This window comes from Sander lucioperca, chromosome 2 (assembly GCF_008315115.2).
Source record: "Sander lucioperca isolate FBNREF2018 chromosome 2, SLUC_FBN_1.2, whole genome shotgun sequence".
Lineage (NCBI taxonomy): Eukaryota > Metazoa > Chordata > Actinopteri > Perciformes > Percidae > Sander > Sander lucioperca.
The window spans coordinates 22,819,942-22,839,493 of NC_050174.1; the positions used below are offsets into that span (position 1 = coordinate 22,819,942).

Sequence of the window (19,552 nt, forward strand, 5' to 3'; positions counted from 1 at the left end):
TTCTGTGATGTTCCTGCCCAAGAATCAGCCATAACTTGATAACAGATAACTTCTAAAATAAATTTTAAAATACAATTAGGCCTATAGAAAGACTTCTCCTGCTACATTTTACCTGGCTGGATACTAACCCAGGCTTTTCCGGTGTTACAATGAAATCTGTGACCCGTCAGAATGTGTTACTGTAGCGCCGTCTACCTGCCGCAAATCATTTTGTGACTTCACGGGAAAAATCGGACATGGGCAGAGGCATTCATTAAAACTATCTTAACTATTTCTTTTGGTAATTTTCTTTAGTTCAAATATAGGGGTATACTTTGACTTTTGTAATTCATTCATTTAGTTTTTTTTTTATAAACCAAACATGGCACATGAAAAACATTACCGTTTTCTCCTCCACACCAATGATTCCTCTAAAGCCAGGCCAAGGTTCTGATGTTTACCCAGTGGTTGAGATTAGAAGAAGCTGGAGACGGTCCAGCCTCTTAACTAACCCGGCGGTCTTGTACTGACTCCAGACACAGGCTTTAGGAGCACTGACTGCTTCTTGTCACTGTTGTCATTTCATTTGGTAAAAATGTCCTTGCATGTACCCCAACAAGGAAATTATTGGGGAAATGTGGATGTAACTGAACACAGGTTTGAGAATAGTGAATAAAAATCATGTCCATCCAGCTAATTCAGTTTCATTCCACGTCCTTGTAGTCTACAGCACCACTATTGCCCACACTCATCAAAGGTGCAAAGTAGACCAACATGACCAACTAGTCGTGTGTGTGTGAGGGAAATCATTTCAAATTCATCATCTTGGTCACGTAACACTTAGACACCAACATGCCAATCCTTCTCTGAAATAATAGCACCAGGATGGACTCCCACAGCAGCTCATTGACACGCATGCATGCACACACACACACACACACACACACACACACACATCAAACATTTCCCATAATTCAGTTCTTGGTTTAAGGTAGAAATAAGATGACTTTTCAATTGCTAAACGACATGTATTACAAATGTACGTAATAACTAGAACAAAAGTTACAATCTGAAGGTACGTAAGAGTAACAAAGCATTGCGGGGCTAATCCTGCCTCTCTCCAGCATCAGGCCACACGTTTTCATCATCATCATCATCATCACATTGGATGTCCTCTCTTGCCATGCACCTGCATCATCTATAAATACAAATTACTGTAATGTGGTGTTTGCATTGCTCTCACCTCCGTGACTTTCTGAAAAACAGTATGTGTGCAGTTTTACTGTAGTAAATCACCACATGGAGCTGTTTTTCACATTTTTTTTTTATAGCTGTGTATGTAATAAAAATATATTATATATATATACATATATATATATATATATATATATATATATATATATATATGTTCACTAACAAGTCTAAAACTAGAAACCTGGACCCAGTGGAACACAGCTTTAAAGCTCTTCACGGTGACGGTCTACACCATAACTCTATCAGACATACATTACTGCCTTTTAAATCCAGAAATATTTTACAGAACTCATGCTGAAGTTTTAATGATTAAAGGTGCTGTAAGTAGGATTGTGATGATCCAGGACTTAGCCAAAGAATTTGAACATCGACAACTTCTCAGTCTCTCCCCCCCTTTCTGCTAAAGCCCAAAACGGTCTCCTAAGCCCCTCCACCCACAAGGGAGAATGAATGCGTGTGCCTGAGCAGTGATTGACACGCAGTGAGACACCCCCCCTGGCCCTGATTGGTGCATCTGAACAGGGAGCTGTGGATTTTTGCAAATCGCACTACAGGCTGTAGGTGGTGCCAGAGGAGCCAGATTTTATTTTTAAATGACCTGATGTAGTTCTACTGGAACATGGGGTCAGTTTCAGCAAATATGACAGAAAGTTAGGTTTTATAAGTCTTACCTACTGCATCTTTTAACAAACAGCCAAAGAAAATGTTGTAACTCATTTAGGTCTTAAACAGTTTTTCTTGCAGCTGTGATCAGGGGAACACGTGTACCGTATTACTTCAAAATACATGTATTTCTTTTTGTCTAAACCTGAACTTCCTGCCTTCTTAATGGAACAAAAACACATTTGTGTTCTATGTCAAGATTATTCATGGGTTGTATTTGTGAGAAAATCAAGGAAGATTTGCAGTTGTATACAGGGCAGTGTGTTGTTCCTTTTGTCTTCCTGACAGCCTTTCAGAGAGACATGCCTCTCTCTCTCTCAGGACCTTAACCCTTTTACATCTATCAGCAGCTTCTTTTCTCTGCTATTGCAATGATTTGGTTTGTTTGCATGCTTTTTTTCAAATGGAAAGCCAATGTTTCGGGTAAGCCACCGACATTCTTAAATGACCATTTGATTTGGGTGACTGGTGTTCACTTTGATCAGCTGCTGGATTACATAACATATGAAATCCTGCAATTTTTAAATCTGATACCTAGAGAAGCTTAGCAGTTCTTCAAAGCATCTTTGTAGGGCTTTAAAGAACTGAAGGGTGCTTTAAACCTGAACCAAAAAAGCTGAGGGCTGCAGGGTGTTGCCATATATTCACTGACTATCAACGTGACTGATTTTTGGTAATGTGCTTTGGGGTGCCAGGGTCTTAAAATATTTTATTATTTTTTATTTTTAAGCAGATGGACACAATAAGAGTTTCTATCTTATCATGTTCTTCCATATTGTTGTCATTTAAGCGTAACTTTGTTTTGTGTCACAATCAAGGTTATAATCGTTAACGAAAACGAACGGAATAACGAAAACTAGGTGGGAAAAAACATTGTCGTTAACTGAAATAAAAATAAAAACGAGGCATTACAAAAAAACCATAACTAAACTAAAACTGTAATGTCTGTTTGCAAAACTAACTAAAATAAAATAAAATGATCGAGTAAATGTCCTTAGTTTTCGTCTTTGTCGATCTTTCATAGAGCAAATAACATTTTATTACAGGGAAAAATCACACGAATTTGAAAGTACATTTGAGAAGCGCACACAAGCTAGGAGGCTGACCTAGCTTACCTTAACAAGGTAAAGGAGAAAGCAAAGCCCCCTTTCCCTGAAACAGAAGCTAACCCCGGTAACGTTACGGGCATGGATGTATGGGTACAGGGTATTGATGTATGGATACAGGGCATGGATGTATGGGTACAGGACGGAGACAACAGCAGGAGAGAGAACACTACAGGAGGGCTTTCACCGACGACCCGATAGCTGCTGGTTAGTAAATACGCAGGAACACCAAAAGCGGGAGGAAGTGTGGGTTAATATGTGGATTGATATGTCTACACAACTGTGTGACTCGATTGACTTCTAAAAGTTCGCCACTTTACTCGAACCAAAGTTGAAAACACCTGTTCATGTATATCTTCTTTAGTCTGTTGGCTATTTAGGTTTTTTTCCTGGAACACGTCACTTACACATTTTGCACATACTGCGTCTTGTGTAGACTGTTTACATATTTATGACCATATGTAGGCTACATTTTATGTACTGGTGTTATTGTTGAATACATTGTGAATACATATTTCTAAAATTGTATGATGTTTTTGTTGAGTTATTATTACACAATGCTTTTTCTGATCTTTTTGAATCCCCTGACAAATAACCCATATTACAAAAAAACTAAAACTAATAAAAACTAAACTAAAACTAAGCATTTTAAAAAAATAAAAACTAAACTAAACTAGCAAACCCGCTTTAAAAACTAATTAAAACTAAAGTGAATTTGAAAACAAAAAGATGGATGGATTTCATCAAAACGAAATAAAAATAAAAACTAATGAAAAATGTAATATAATATAAAAATATAAAATATAATAACCTTGGTCACAATCCCAATAAAAGTAATTATTTATTGACAATAAAGTATGTTGATTACTGATTTTGCTTTGCCTAATTGAGGGCAGGACAGCAAGATGAAAACAATATGCATATTTATCACCTTATGATGTTGTTATGGGGAATGGGTTAAAGGTGCAGTAGGTAAGACTTATAAAACTAACTTTCTGTCATATTTGCTGAAACTGACCCTATGTTCCAGTAGAACTACATTAAGCAGGTCATTTAAAAATAAAATCTGACTCCTCTGCCACCACCTACAGCCTGTAGTGTGATTTGCTGTTCAGATGCACCAATCAGGGCCAGGGGGGGGGGTGTCTAACTGCGTGTCAATCACTACAGGCACACGCATTCATTCTCCCTTGTGGGGGGAGGGGCTTAGGAGACTGTTTTGGGCTTTAGCAGAAAGGGGGGGAGGGACTGAGAAGTTGTCGATGTTCAAATTTTTTGGCTAAGTCCTGGATCTTCCCAATCCTACCTACAGCACCTTTAAACAGTTGTGTTATGTGTCGTAGTAGCAGCAAGTAGTAATAATCAGCAATGCAAGAACTCCTTTTATCCGGCTTTATTGTTAGCCATGCTACACAATGCACACAGCTTCAACTCTCTTCTTAACGTCACAGACTCTTCTCTGCTCTCAATGTCGGTTTTACAAAAAGGCCATTCTTAGGTATACTACGCCCCCTAGTAGCGGACACAACATTCCCCCCTTACTGGGGGTCTGTTCTGTGATTGCGTCCCCCAAAGATGCGACCACCATTTTTTTTTTGACAGCCTACACACACACAAGCAAGGGCCTTTTATCCACCATTACATTTTTTTCAGAGGTGAGACTCCATTATGCGAAGGCTACAGCATTCAGACTTATGTGGGTATATATGGGTCAGCACGCCACCCAGTCCGTAGTCTGATGCATCTGTCGTCCCAAAGGTTAGCCTGCAGGGTAGAGTTGAGCGATATGGATATGAATATATCAATGTTGATATTGCGGCAATATTGTAGGGTTGACAATTTGGGCTTTCACAAAGTATTTACACAATGAGATTTTGGATAAATAATCATCAGTAATGTGGATACAATGAATAAGTGGGTAAAGGCAAATAATAGAACAGCCAGAAAAGTCTAGTAAGAAAAATTACATAAGTTTACTGTAATTCAGCCTTTAAAACCAGGTAAAGACAACGCTTATGTCATATTATGATAATACAATATCCAAAATCCAAGACGATATCTAGTCTCATGTATCAATGTCGATATAATATCGATATATTGCCCAGCCTTACCGGAGGGATCAAATACTGAAAGCACTGGACTATCAACTAGCAACTAACAGTTTCGGTTCATTACAACTGCGGTCCACATCCACAGTCCATTCAAAGCCAGAGTCTCTAACAACAACCTGGCTGCATCTAACTGTGCTCAGATCTGAGAGGACTCTGGCATTTCTTGTTCGCCGCTTCTCCGTCTGATCAAAATACTACTACTACCCTACAGACATCATCTTCAATCCTCTTAATCCTGAATTGGATTATCTCCACCCAATTGAAAGTTGTGAGGGCTCTACCTGTTGACCCTTACTTTCTTATCTGCTAGACCGGCTAGCTTGGCTAGCCAACGTCACCACCAGCTGTTTACGACGCCTCCTGTATGGTCGGGGCTAGTTGCTGCTGTTAAATCTGAACCTTGATTCACCACATCCAGTTTGAACTGGATCTGCTACTGGATCTCCATCCTTTGCTACTGAAAGGTATCATTTTGATAGCCTCCCTGCTGTCCCACTGCAGTTAGCCTCTGCTGCTAGGACCGCTGCCCTTCAGATAGCTACTCTGCCTCTGGGTACCCAGTTCATGGACACCGGCCAACTCAGCTTACCATAAGTCAGAAATCATAATTATTGGCCCAGTTACCCTTACCCCACCAAGGATTTCACACTCAACACTGATGGCTCCATAGTTCATGTCAACCACATTACCAAAACAGCCTTCTTCCACCTCTGCAACATTGCCCCCTCTGGCCCTCACTGTCACTTACTGCTGCTAAAACTCATTCATTCATGCATTTATAACATCCAGGCTCGATACAGTATCCTTTATGGTACCACAAAACCAAGTCCTCAATAAACTCCATTATGTACAGAAGTCTGCAGCCCGCCTTGTTACCAGTACGCGCTCGCATGTCCACATCAATGTCCACATCAACCCAGTCCTCCATTACCTCCACTGGCTCCCGGGTGAACACAGGATACATTTCAAGATTATTGTTATTATTTTTATTTATTTTTTATTAGGACAAAGCACATCAATATCAACATTTCAGTAAATGCGTCAGTGTTGCATGGATTTATGGTGGGAGGAAACTGGAGGAACATGCAAACTCCACATAGAAAGGCCCTGCCCGTACCGGGGATCCAACTCTGCAGTGCCAGCATGCTGTGAGGCAGAAGTGCTATCCACTGAGTCACAGTGCCGCCCTACTCAACACCTCAACAAGGCCCTCAAAAATCTGGCTCCCCCCTACCACTCTGACCTTCTCAACCAGCACTCCCCCTCCAGAAGCCTCTGGTCTGCTGATGCCAACCTCCTGCAAATCAACAGGACCAAGTGGCGAACCTGGGTTGACAGAGCGTTTTTCAAATCGCAGCCACTACTCTCTGGAACTCATTACAAAACCAAATCAAAAATTCCCCCACACTGTCATCATTCAAAAAGGCCCCTAAAATTAGTATTAATATTATTAGAGGTATCCCTCAGTAGTGCCCACATCAGCTCCACCATTGTAGCGAATGCAGGCTCCTGTTATGCCCCTCCTGAGATGGTCCGGCAACAATCACGTTGTCAAGATAGTTGTGTACTCCAAGTGGATCTTTAGCACTTTTTCCATCATATTTTTGGAAAGTGGATGGAGCAGAGGCCAAGCCATACCTTTGCGTGTAATAAAGGCAGATCAGATAACCACTGTTTTCAGGTAATGGTAGTTGATGGTACGCTCAGGCCAAGTCTATGGTAGAAATCACTGAAGCAACCCTCACTCAAACACTCCTCCATGTGAGGCAGCAGGTGACTATCAGCAATGATGGCCTTGGCTCACAAAGATCCACACATAGTTGAGGTTTACCTTCCATCCTTTACCCTAACCATGATTGGGTAAACCCAAAGTGAGGCAACAATCCATTTCCTTTTTCTTTCCTTCGGCAGCATGTCAAGTTCATCAGGGACTGCTTGTCGTAAAGCAGAGTGACCAAGCATACGATAACATTGTTATGTTGGGACTCATTTCATTATATTGCTCACATGCTGTGCCTAAAGTGTTTATCTGGATATTAATTTATTCGTCCATGCCGTTGGCATGAATGAAAGATGAGGGAGACAGCTGGTGTAATTATTAGTGTGGTTGGGGTTGTATTTTAACCTTTTTATGCCCGAGTTGCACTGCAAAGGAGGTGTTTTAAGTGACCAATGTGCCATGAGACTAAGCTCTTAACAATATAAAAGCATCAGCAGAGGAAAATAAATAAATGTTAAAAGCAGAATCTAGCTAAGTGGGAATTAACTGCCAACTCTGCAGTTCTAATCAGAGTTGCCTCTTTAAGCTAATTGTTCTGATAGTGTGATATTACAGTATCATTGTTTTATTGTATTTAATACATAAGAGTGGAAGACAGCTCCTTGCAATGGACATCACTTTGCTCAATCAATTAGTTAAGTGATTTTGGCTGAATAATTCAAATAAACGGTTGTCTTTCAAATTCCCTCTGCACGTTATAGGATAGCGCTCCAACCAGGCAGAGCAACGAAGAAGGTAGCGGAGCTAGTTGATGGATTAAACTTTTGCCGTATCCGGTCGGCAAAACTCCGAACACATCTTCCTTTCTTAAGAATGATTTCTGTGCCGTTCTTTGTTCTTTTCTCAAAGAAAAGCTTAACTCCAAGTCTTCCAGAAGACAGCTGTTCCCAGCAGCAGTAGCCATAAGCCCACCCACCGACTCTACACAAGATGTGATTGGCCTGACCAGAGTTTGGTTTTTCCAGCTCACAAGCCAACAGAGAGTGCCTATACCCCCCCTGGCTGCAAATTAAAATTTGCTGCCGTTAGGGTGCGTCTAGATTTCTAGGCTAGGGTTCGTGGTCTAATTTTCAAGATTTCAAGCTTTAGTGCGTAACTTTTTGATATTAATGAACGTCCGTTACATTCAAGCCATTACCAAATGAGTTGCTACAGAGCTAATTAAGACTATCAGCTCCACACAACTCTCTCTGTATTTCTCAGTATGACTATGTTCAGAAAATTGTGGCATCCGGTGACTTTGCCTCGCAGAAAATCGAGTGAAGATAATTTCCTCTTCTGAAGAGTCTATCATGTTTTTTTAATCCTCCGTGTCCTCCTTGGTTATAAGCAACAGCAAGGACGAGGGGTGGGGGTGGTGCGCGATCACGTAAGGCTTGTATCATGTGGATGCGCCGACAGTGTTGTTGTCATTACTTAGAATTCCTCATGGGGGCGACAGAAACTACGCACTATAGCTTTAAGAGTTAGCCAAGCATTTCAGTATTTCAGGTCAGAAAGTCATGTTAGAAATCAAACTGATTGGAGCAGCATCACGCCTTGAGCAACTACTCTGGGAATCCCTTGTGCATGCCTGTTTTTTTGAATACCATGTGGAAAAGGCAATAACATCAAGCAAATATATTGAATGGCTAATGGTGATAAAAATACTGACCATAAAAGTTCCCTTGAATGAACCAACAATGGTGCATTTGCTGTGTAGCCTATTACCATGATGCTAACATAACTTTGACAATCAAAAATATGGGTAAGTCAACTATAATGGTCTATTTTAACCAACTGTTAAGTTTCTGCTACATGATTTTTTTGTCAGTGACAGTCTGTGTCATGAGTATAGAGAGGCTGGGACGTCCTACATAGGCTTCTGTAAAGACTGCGGTGTACCAACACACACAAAGGTGAGTTATAACAATGTCAAACCCTTGTTCACAGCTAAGCTCAGACAGCTAAGGTTGGAAAAAGGAAGCAGTGTTCAGGAGACTGGAGAAGGACAGGTTAAGAGAGGCACAAATTTAAAATAAAGTTTAGTAAGGGTGATAGATGTTGTACTCTGAGAAAATCCTACAGCAAGGCAAACGACTTTGGTCTGGAGAGGGCTCAGACAGATCAGCTTCCTGGGCACCATCAGCACCCTGGACCTCAAGGAGCTGGACATCAGCCCTCACCAAGAAAGCCCAGCAGAGGATGTACTTCCTGCGGCAGCAGTTCAACCTCCCAAAGCCAATGATGGTGCACTTCTACACTGCCATCATTGAGTACATCCTCACTTCCCCCCGTTAACCATCTGGTACACTGCTGCCACCTCCAAGGACAAGGACATACTGCAGTGTATCATTCACTCTGCTGGGAAGGCATTTGGTTGCATTCTGCCATCCCCCCCTGTACGCCTCCAGGATGCTGAGGCAAGCAGGAAAGATTCTGACTAACCTTTTCCCCCCAACCCCTCCCCCCGGCAAGAGACCGCAGCCCTCAACCTCACGGCACAAGAACAGTTTCTTCCCGCTTCCTGACTTCAGCTGGCCTCATCAACAAAGCCCAGGAGCCCCCACTGACAAGCAACTCTTATTCCACCCCATGGACACAACGTAAAGTCTCCAAATCTATCTCAATGTGGTCCATTAACACACATTTTTGCATTGCACATATTCTTTATACTTCATACTGTGAACAACTGCACATTATTTGGTCAATATGTTTTGCACATTTCCATTCCATCCATTACGCACCAAGGCAAATCTTCTTGTATGTGAAAACCTACTTGGCAATAAACCTGTACATGTCAGCACTACTTCAGCATCTGTCTTCCCGCACGCACGCAAAAGTTTGAAAATAGTGAATAAAAATCATGTCCATTCGGCAAATTCTATTTAATTCCACGTCCTTGTAGTCTACAGCACCACTAGCGACTACTACCCACACTCATCAAAGGTGCAAAGTAGACCAACATGACCAACTAGTCGTGTGTGTGTGTGTGTGTGTGTGTGTGTGTGTGTGTGTGTGTGTGTGTGAGGGTAATCATTTCAAATTCATCATCTTGGTCACGTAACACTTAGACACCAACGTGCCAATCCTTCTCTGAAATAATAGCACCAGGACACACACACAAACACACACACACACACACTTCTTCTTGGCAGCCATGGCAACAACCATTTGCCTCAACTTTAATCACTAAATCTGCACAGTGGGTCGTTATCAGATTATGGGATTATCCAATCCACACTGAGAAATCAAACAAGCCCGGACCCAATCACAGAGAGACACATATACGCATGCTCACACACGCACACTGTGCAATAGGGAGCAATCCAAAAAAAAAAGCCAACAACTAAAGCGATGGGTAATCAAGTGTTTCCAGTTACAAGGCTGCCCCCTATAGACGAGGAAGGGAGTCTGCAGGGGCAGTGAGCAGCAGACATTCTAACAGGGTCCAGGAAGATGTAGGGATCTGGCTACCAGCAGACAGCAGTATATGAATATCAAGGTACCCCATGGAGTTGTCTACTAAACAAACAGTTATGTTACTGTAACAGTATTGAGAAACACCTAATGTTAACACATTAGGTGTTTCTCACTAAAATGCATTCTATGTATGTTTCGCTATTTTGTGATAGAGATGGGGGATACTAATGGAGCAAAATGGTGGCCGTGTTGGCACAGTGCAAGTGTTTTCCACAGCACAGCAAAGGAAAAGGCTTTGGAAGTGTTGGAGGCGAGCACATAGTACAGTGTTATCATAATCAAGACCTAAAGTTGTAATAAACCATAGTTTTCTTTCCAGGGTGGCATGCTGGCTCTGTAGCTACAGGCTGCATGACCATGCAAAGGAGAAGCAGATGTAGAGAAGGGATGTATGCAGTGTGAAAAAGAATGAATATGTTATCCTAGTTTCAAAGATCTAAATGAGCAGCAGGTAGTGGATGGAGGAAATGTCTGCAAATGGGATAATACATACGTTATGTTCCAGGCTGAAAACAATTATTCATCAGTGCATTAACTTTTATCATATGAACTCCAGACAATGGCCGAGGAATCAGGTGCTGACATTGTTATACACACGTTACAACACATTACATTTAACACCACCGTCCCCTCAGGCAGACTGAGAACCCCAGGAACACGCACTAACGGAACAGCTTTTTTTAACTAGAGCTGTGGATAGGCAGCAGAAATCATAGCAACCCCCACCACCACCATTGTTAACGCTTTAGTGCGTAACTTTTTGATATTAATGAATGTCCGTTCCATTCAAGCCATTGCCAAATGAGTTGCTACAAAGCTAATTAAGACTATCAGCTCCACACAACTCTCTCTGTATTTCTCAGTATGGCTATGTTCAGAAGATTGTGGCGTCCGGCGACTTTCACGCGCAGAAACTCACGTAGAGTGAAGATAATGACCTCATCATGTTTTTTTAATCCTCCGTGTCCTCCTTGGTTACTAGTAACCGTGTGGAGAAAGGGTGGGGGCGGGGCGCGATCACGGAAGACTTGATCATGTGGACGCGCCGACAGTGTTGTTGTCATAACTTAGAATTCCTCATGGGGGAGACAGAAACTACGCACTATAGCTTCAATAAAAGATCCATGATCGGATACTTTTATGGGCTGTGTGTGCAGTCCCAACACTTTGTGTTTTGATGCCTACATAGTGTAATCGGAACTGTCTGTGAGATTAACCTGTGCTTATGTCTTGCTGTTTTCTTTTGCTCTTGTCTCAAAACATCCGCCAAAAGACTACAGTTAAAAATTAGCCGGCTGGCTAACACATTTACAAAAATGTTGATTACTGTGCGTTGTCTTTTATTAAAAAAAAAAAGAAAGAAAGAAATCATTGAAAAAGGTGTGATATTCTGAAGAGGTAACCATCTTTAATCATCCGATTGCTTTAGGCCTTATTGAAGGCCATTATGTTGTAAACTACCAGTCAACCACCACAGGGACACTGAAACGTTTAGCTTGACTGTTATAGTAATATCATAGTGACACTATATAGTGCCTTATTTGGTCTCTATAGGCTATCTTGTAAAACTAACTGTTGACAATTGCACACGCACACACACACACACACACACACACACGCACACACGCACACACACACGCACGCACGCACACGCACGCACACGCACAATGGGTTTTTCAAGTAGATGTATTGTGTTTTAAATTGTGAACATGCTTGGCTTTTAAAGTAGAAACCCCTAATGTAAAGCCAGGAAGGATTAGAACATTGTATTTTATGTATTCTTGACCTCTTTAGCATTAGTCTAAGACCAACCCATTTCTACACACACATCTCCTACAAAAGATTATTACGTATGTCAACATCTTGTTATTCCATTCTGATTCAGTGGACAAAATTAAAAAAGTTCCACTCACTGAGGAAAGAGGTAACGACCCGTTTGTAAAGGTTTGTGTCCAGTCCTGGAAGGCACACATCTAAATACTTAAGGGGTAACTTCGGTATTTTTCAACATGGACCCTATTTTCCCCTTGTTTTTGTGTCTAAGTGACTAATGGGAACAACTATCTTTAAAATTGGTCTAGTACTGAGCAAGACTGCTGCAGCCTGCAGCCGTGATACAGGCTGCGATGTAACTACTCGAGGGATTTGTGCACCGCCAATTTCCATCCACTAAAAGTGCTGTTTTGCAACGGACAGGCTCAGATGATTATTCTAAGTGTCTGATAACATTGTAAAAATGATCCCTACAAAGATAGACCTCTTTGTTAAAGAATAAGATCCTTTTTGTTTAACCAGAAATAGCCCAGAAATCGCCATCGCCAAACTGTAAATAATCAGTACTTTTAGCTTGTATAGAGCCAGCATATTTCCACATGTAAATGGGTGAATTTAGAGTTTATTTCAACCAAACCAGAGTGGAAAGATGAGATGGCTTTTGATAGTTTTTTTTTTTCTGTCCACTATGAATGAAGTGTGTTTTACGATGATAAAATTACTGTTTATTTGAATGGAGTCTATTGGGTTTGGCGATGGTGATTTCGGGGCTGTTTCGTGTAAAACAAAAAGGATCTTTCTCTTTAACAAAAAGGTTACCTTTGTAGGGATCCATTACATGATTTAGTCAGACACTTATCTGAACAGCACTTGTAGAGGACGGACATTGAAGGTGCACAATTGCCCATTAACGTTAACATTGCAACATGTTTTGCCAATGCCCACTGCAGCGGTCTTGCTTAATACTGGACCAATGTCAAAGATTGTCACTTGCCATCAGTCACTTAGACACAAACATATGGGGAAATATTGTCCAAGTTGAAAAATACAGAAGTTAACCTTTGAGAATTAAAACCCATTTTCCTCCAGACGTTGTTAAGAAAAATGAAGAGTTTATTAATAAAATGTAAAAGCAAGTTGGACCGATACAGGTTGAGTAGAGATAACATGCATTAGAGATTGTGTCTGTTCTGTTTTAATTTCCTGTGAGTGCCTGCACATTTTTTTCTACTGCCACATAAGCGGATCAGGTAGGAGCAATGTGATAGACAGGGAAGCTACACTTTGAAGAGCTGTGACAAGAATGAATGATAGACAACTATTTCAGGTCAACACATACAGATAGAAATACTGTACATGTATGTATGTTTGCATAAGGTAGAAAGCAAAACAAACCACAATGTAACCAGAATAAACTAAAAGTCGTCCCTCAGACTGTTAGCGATCATCTACCTTGATCCACTCTCAGCGCTCTGACAGCGGATGCAGCAGGCAGTGTTTTTTTCAGTGAAAAAGCTCTAATAAACCCACTGTACACTTCCTGCTCAGCACCAAGCAGCAGGCAGACAAAGATAGAAAAGGTGGTGGAGACCAAAACAGAGTTAAAAGAGAGTGAATATTGACGTCATCAGGTTGAGACAAACACAACTGCAAATAAATGCTAATGTTGCTCTGTAACTGCTGGATGCGGGGTTTTTCCCTGCATAGAGACATTTTTGGCGCCCCCCAAAAGAGGTTTTAGCCAGCGCCAAAATAATAAGAATTGAGAATAAAAATAGCACTTAATATCCTCTCCGACTGTTTTTAATAGCAATTTGCCAAACAACAGTTGAAAAAGCCGAACCTACGCTTGAATAGGAGTGCTTATCTCAGTTTTACCTTCCAGAGTCTGGCTGGGTCGGACTCTCCCGGTGATTTTAACGGTGGTATTTAAAATACTTATATTATTATTTTTAAGTAGTTTTGTTGATTGAGGTTTCATTTACTCAAGCATAATAGACATTTTGGTTGATCAAATTGTCAGAAATGACATTACAAATAAGGTAACACAAACTCATTGCCTTTACTGTACGCAAACCGCGTAGACTAATATAATATAATCGAATATTCGATGCGTCGATCGAAGGAGCCTGATTTGACTGCCAATCTCACATTCAAATCTACACAGAGGCGTTATGAAACGAGGATCATGCCGTTTTGGCTGTATGGAGGTGCTCAATGTTGGATTGTACCTATAGAACTACATGTTTCCTCCCATTAAGGTAACATACTGTACAGCATATTATGATAAAAATAAAAATGTGAAAAGATTTAAGTTTCACTCCATGATCCGTGACCGATGGACGAGCATCTTGGCGGCAGGGATTTAAATCTTTAACTGAAAATGTCTGGGAAAAGAAAATCTAAAGTGGGAGTGCAATTTGAAATAGTAAGATGATCCAAAGTAAGATGCAGGTTGTGTGCCACCGCCCGATACAGAAGCACAGCCGTGATCCAGTGCACAGCCCACTGCATGATCCGTCCGCCCCGACAGTCACCAAATCCTGCACACCAGAACAGCAAGCCACGGTGTTAATGCAACGAGGCATACAATCAGTCAACTATAGACAACATTTGACGAATCCAACTTGACTATGTCAATTCTTGGTCGGGGACACCTCTACCAGTCCCTCCAGAAAAATGCGATTATGCGATCGCATAATTCAATGCATAATCAGCCAAAGTCTGCATATTTATGCGGGGACCGCAATTTTTCAAATACGCCGCACTTTAGCCGCATAAATTGCCAATTTCCGCACAAAATATGCAGGACTTGCATGATTTCATAATCCCCGCATTTTCGTTGCAAAAAAGTCACATATATCTTAGCAGAAAGTTGAAAAATGTTGCGTTTACTTCACACAAAAGCAGCCATTTTCCCCTGTTGCCATGGGAACATTATGAAGTGATGTAATTACGCGACGTGAACATCATCGAAAAGCTGCAAACCCCGCGATGAAGCCATGATGAAACCGCAATTTTCGCAAGTTCCCGCAATTTTTGCAAGTTCCCGCAATTTCATCGCATAAAATTGCACAAATATCCCACATATTCCATCGCATTTTTTAAGAAAACGTGCCGTATAATCAAGGATTTTTGCCCGCAACAATCACAAAAAAACATTTTTCTGGAAGGACTGCCCTACTCTTCTGTCAATTCATAAAACAGTTAAGAAGCACTATTAAGAAATGCTTTTAATTCAGTTTGTTCAATTAAGTCATAATAAAGAGTACTGTGTCATAAGCTAAGCTACAGTGTACAGAGGAAATGGGTATTCAAAATAAGTCCAAACACATGATTGTCCTGCACTGAAGCAAACCTCCATACACCGGGTCTGACAAGCTGGTATGTACTGTATATGGCACACTGCCATCTTTCTTTAACAGGAAAGGTATCCACACGGTGAACACTGAATGACCACATAAAACCAGATGTATGGCAGCATGTTTGGTGCCGTCCATCTGGGCGTGGAGAAGGAAGACAACATGGACTTTCATTCTCATCTTTCGTTCTCGAAAGCCTTGTGAAGATGATGCTACAATCAACTCAAAGTTCAGCTTTTCTGATGTAAAAACTGGCCCACAGTTAACAGTTAGCAACTGCAAAATCCAGGATTAAAAATAGACACTGAAATGCACGGAGCAAGGCCTCCCGAATTACTTAATTAGCCTTCAGTTGAATGAAAGGCATTGAGCTCGTCTCAGCTAATTGCAACTTTTAGGTCACATGCCAGCGGCACGCTTACATCCCCTCACTCGAAATGAAGAAAGGGAACAGGACAAGTGTCTGACACCTTTGACACTGCTAAACAGACACAACAGACCACTCAGCTAAGTAAGGAAACATCGATAGGTGGAGTGGGAGAGAAAAATAGCAGCAACAAGCAAACTTCCCTGGGGGGGAAATCCAGTCAGCACTTTGCTCCAGGATCCACATCTTCTTTGGAGAGAAAATGAAACCCAAACTCATTCCTAACAAATCGATCGTCAGCAGAGGGAATTGGGATCAGAGTAGTCGATTCGAGAGGAATCGGAATCCCATTACGCCAAATTGATTTTACCTGACAAGAAGAATGGAGTTGATTCTCAGTGTCTGCTAAAAGGTCTGCAACATGTAAGAAACAACTACATTGGTTCCAGTACCTTGGATGAGAGTGAAGGCTGACATGTCCATTAATGCGCATTCTGCAAGTACAGACTAAATGCATGGTTCAGCAGATAAAATAGCAGATTACCTGGAGCCAAAATGTTCTATGTAACCATACTTTGTATAAACAACTTAACCTTAAACCCTACTATGACCCATACAGAAAGTTACATGGTATTAGAAATCTCAACAATGTGTGCGCATCATGTCTCCTCCCAACTCCTGTTAAATCATATTAGACTAAGGCTATCCAAAGTTTTTTGGGGTCCTAATGAAGACGCTGTTTTGTACTATATTTGTACTCTCACCTGAACAGATTACTGTCATTCAAACAACTCAAGTAGTTTAATACTTTTACAGCCAACTTAATAAAATGTTGGGTTTATATATTTGGGCTCGAATCCAGTTCAAGTACAGTTAATGGATACGTGCGCAGAGATAGAGAGAACGGGAACTGAACAGACTCTACTAAATGGCGTTCAGGGAGCTTTCACAGCGCTGTGGCCGTGGCGCTTCTACGGTTTATCAGTACAGTAAATCCCACGGGAAGCCACAACACCACAAGGTATTATGATCATCAGTTGCAACTTTAAAGATTATTTTTATGGGCATTTTCGGCCTTCATTTTTGACAGGACAGCTGAAGACATGAAAGGGGAGAGAGAAGGGGAACGACACGCAGAAAAGGGACGCAGGCCGGAGTCGAACCCGGGCCCGCTGCGTCAAGGAGCAAACCTCTACATATGGGCACCCGCTCTACCAACTGAGCTATCCGGGCGCCCATTAGTTGCAACTTTATAATAGCCATCCAAATAATTTTTATTGGCGGTTTACATCTGATTTCTTAAAGGTTTACAATCATTTGGTGAACATTACTTAATATAATATACAAAATGTTATGTGTGCAACAACAAATTGTTAAAATAACACTAACTATAACTGAAAAAAAATACTTTCGCTCAGGAAACGCTCGTTCCTTACTCAGGAGTGTCTTAATCCAAATCCGATCTTTTTCCTAAACTTAATGAGTCGTTATGGTGCCTAAACTTAACTGTCATCACCGCATGACGCTCACTCCTTCTGGCTAAACTCCACTACCACGGCCCCTGAAAGGACCGTCATCTGGCGCTGCCTGTAGCCGGCTCACAGTCACCTATTGGCGGCTAAACAACTGCTGCTGGTAGCCGGCGTCCCGGAGCTCTGTAGCTGCTAAATACACCCAGCAACTGCTCAGATTTGATCGTTCTATGGCACTATAGACTGGTCTGTTGGTGAAGTAGCATTGATCACATTGAGGGGGGGGGGGGGGATACATTACTGTCATCATCACTGTTCACCCTCCTTCCCTCTGGTAGGCGATACAGGGCACTGCTCGCCAAAACCAGCCGACACAAAGACAGTTTCTTTCCCCAAGCAGTCACTCTGTTGAATCTGTTGATCTTAAATCTCAGACCATACTGATATTGCACTATTCCTTACCTCTCTTCAATTGTTACTGTATATATTTTTTTATGTATATATTGTATTGTTATACTGTATACTTAACAATATTTCTTTTATATATTTCTCACTGTCCTTCTGTTTTTTATTCTGTTGTTATTCCTATATGTTAAGTGAGTCGTAGTACTTTGAAAGCAAAGATTAACCAGAGTCAAATTCCTTGTTTGTTTGCGCAAACCTGGCCAATAAAGCTGATTCTGATTATAATATTAATAATATTAAAATTTAAAAAAATCTCCCCCTGCGCATGTGTATATGTATATACACTTTATATATACAAACTTATATCTGTACATAGTAGTCAAATGTTCATGTTTACCTTGGGCTGCTTACTTGGCCATTAAAGCTGATTCCCATTGTTTGTTAACATTAAAATACCTGCAAAACTTATGACATTGTTTATTTAGTCATCATAAAGCAGTGACAGCCACATCAGTGGGGTTTTCTTAATAAAACAATGTTGGACTGTCAGACTGTGTTCTACATATGCATCTATGAAATAAAGACCTTGACTTAACAGGAAAGGAACAAAGGACATATGTAGGCTACATCATAAAGAAGAAAGATGCTAAGGCCATGTGACTTAATGAGAGCATGTTGTTTTTCTCTGTCACAGTAGAACTAAAGTGATGTTTGTTGCTACCAGAGGCCTGAATTCCACAGGACAGGAGTCGGGTAGATACCCTGTCAAAGTGCATCCAGTCACACCTGCCACCACTGCCACAGCCTGTGGTCACTTTCACAATAAAACTTAAGTCAAGGAAACTCGGCTAAATAAAGAAAATTATTTAAATATCAAATAAACTGCTATCTGTGAGGATTCGACCAGTGTTTCAAAGAAAGGCCGTCAATGTGAGCTGGGCAATATATCGATATAATATATCGATATCGTGATATGAGACTAGATATCGTCTTAGATTTTGGATATCGTAATATGACATAAGTGTTTGTCTTTTCCTGGTTTTAAAGGCTGCATTACAGTAAAGTGACGTCGTTTTCTGAACTTACCAGACTGTTGTAGCTGTTCTATTATTTACCTTTACTCACTTCATTCGTCATTATATCCACATTACTGATGATTATTTATCAAAACTCTCATTGTGTAAATATTTTGTGAAAGCACCAATAGTCAACACTACAATATTGTTGCGGTATCGATATAGAGGTATTTGGTCAAAAATATCGTGATATTTGATTTTCTCCATATCGCCCAGCCCTACCATCAATATTGTAGATCTGCAGTATAAAATGGAATATTTGAATTAAATTTAAAAAAAAATAATAATAAAAAAAAGCTTCCAAAACCACATTTAGTCTACATGGACATTGCTACGTTTTGGTTTTAAAGTGGAGTTTTTTTCTTAAGTTTAAAATGCACTTGGTGATTGTAGTCGGTAGGGGCAGCAGAATGCTTGAATCCTGTTGACAGCATGGTTGACAGGATTTAAGAATATTACACCCTCCTCCCACCAAGTGGGTTACAATGGCAGAGTGGCGCTGTTCGTATTTCTGCTCGTTGACTCCACAGAAAGAAGAAGTTATCTATTAGCAATACTTTCTTTTGGTAGACTTGATATTTACAGTATATCATTCTTTCAGCTGTGGAACCAGACGAATGGTAAGCGATTGAGATTTCTGTTATAGGGCTAACGTTAAAACAACTAACGTAGTAATTAATTTTTGTCAGTGATAAATTGGGCTTATGTTATTTGATTCTACTTACACTTCTATTCTATCATG

At 40.8% G+C, this 19,552-nt stretch overlaps 1 protein-coding gene and 1 long non-coding RNA gene across 3 annotated transcripts in view; one reads left to right on the top strand and one right to left on the bottom strand.

Annotated features, from left to right (window-relative positions):
- The window catches only part of si:dkeyp-72e1.9 (syntaxin-binding protein 4), a 110,155-nt gene that overhangs the window by 78,120 nt on the left and 12,483 nt on the right, over positions 1-19,552 (bottom strand). The window lies entirely within an intron of this gene.
- On the top strand, positions 535-12,446 carry LOC116045068. The gene is made up of 3 exons (XR_004103844.1): positions 535-546; positions 1,881-1,883; positions 12,342-12,446. It is a non-coding gene; the product is annotated as an uncharacterized LOC116045068 (long non-coding RNA).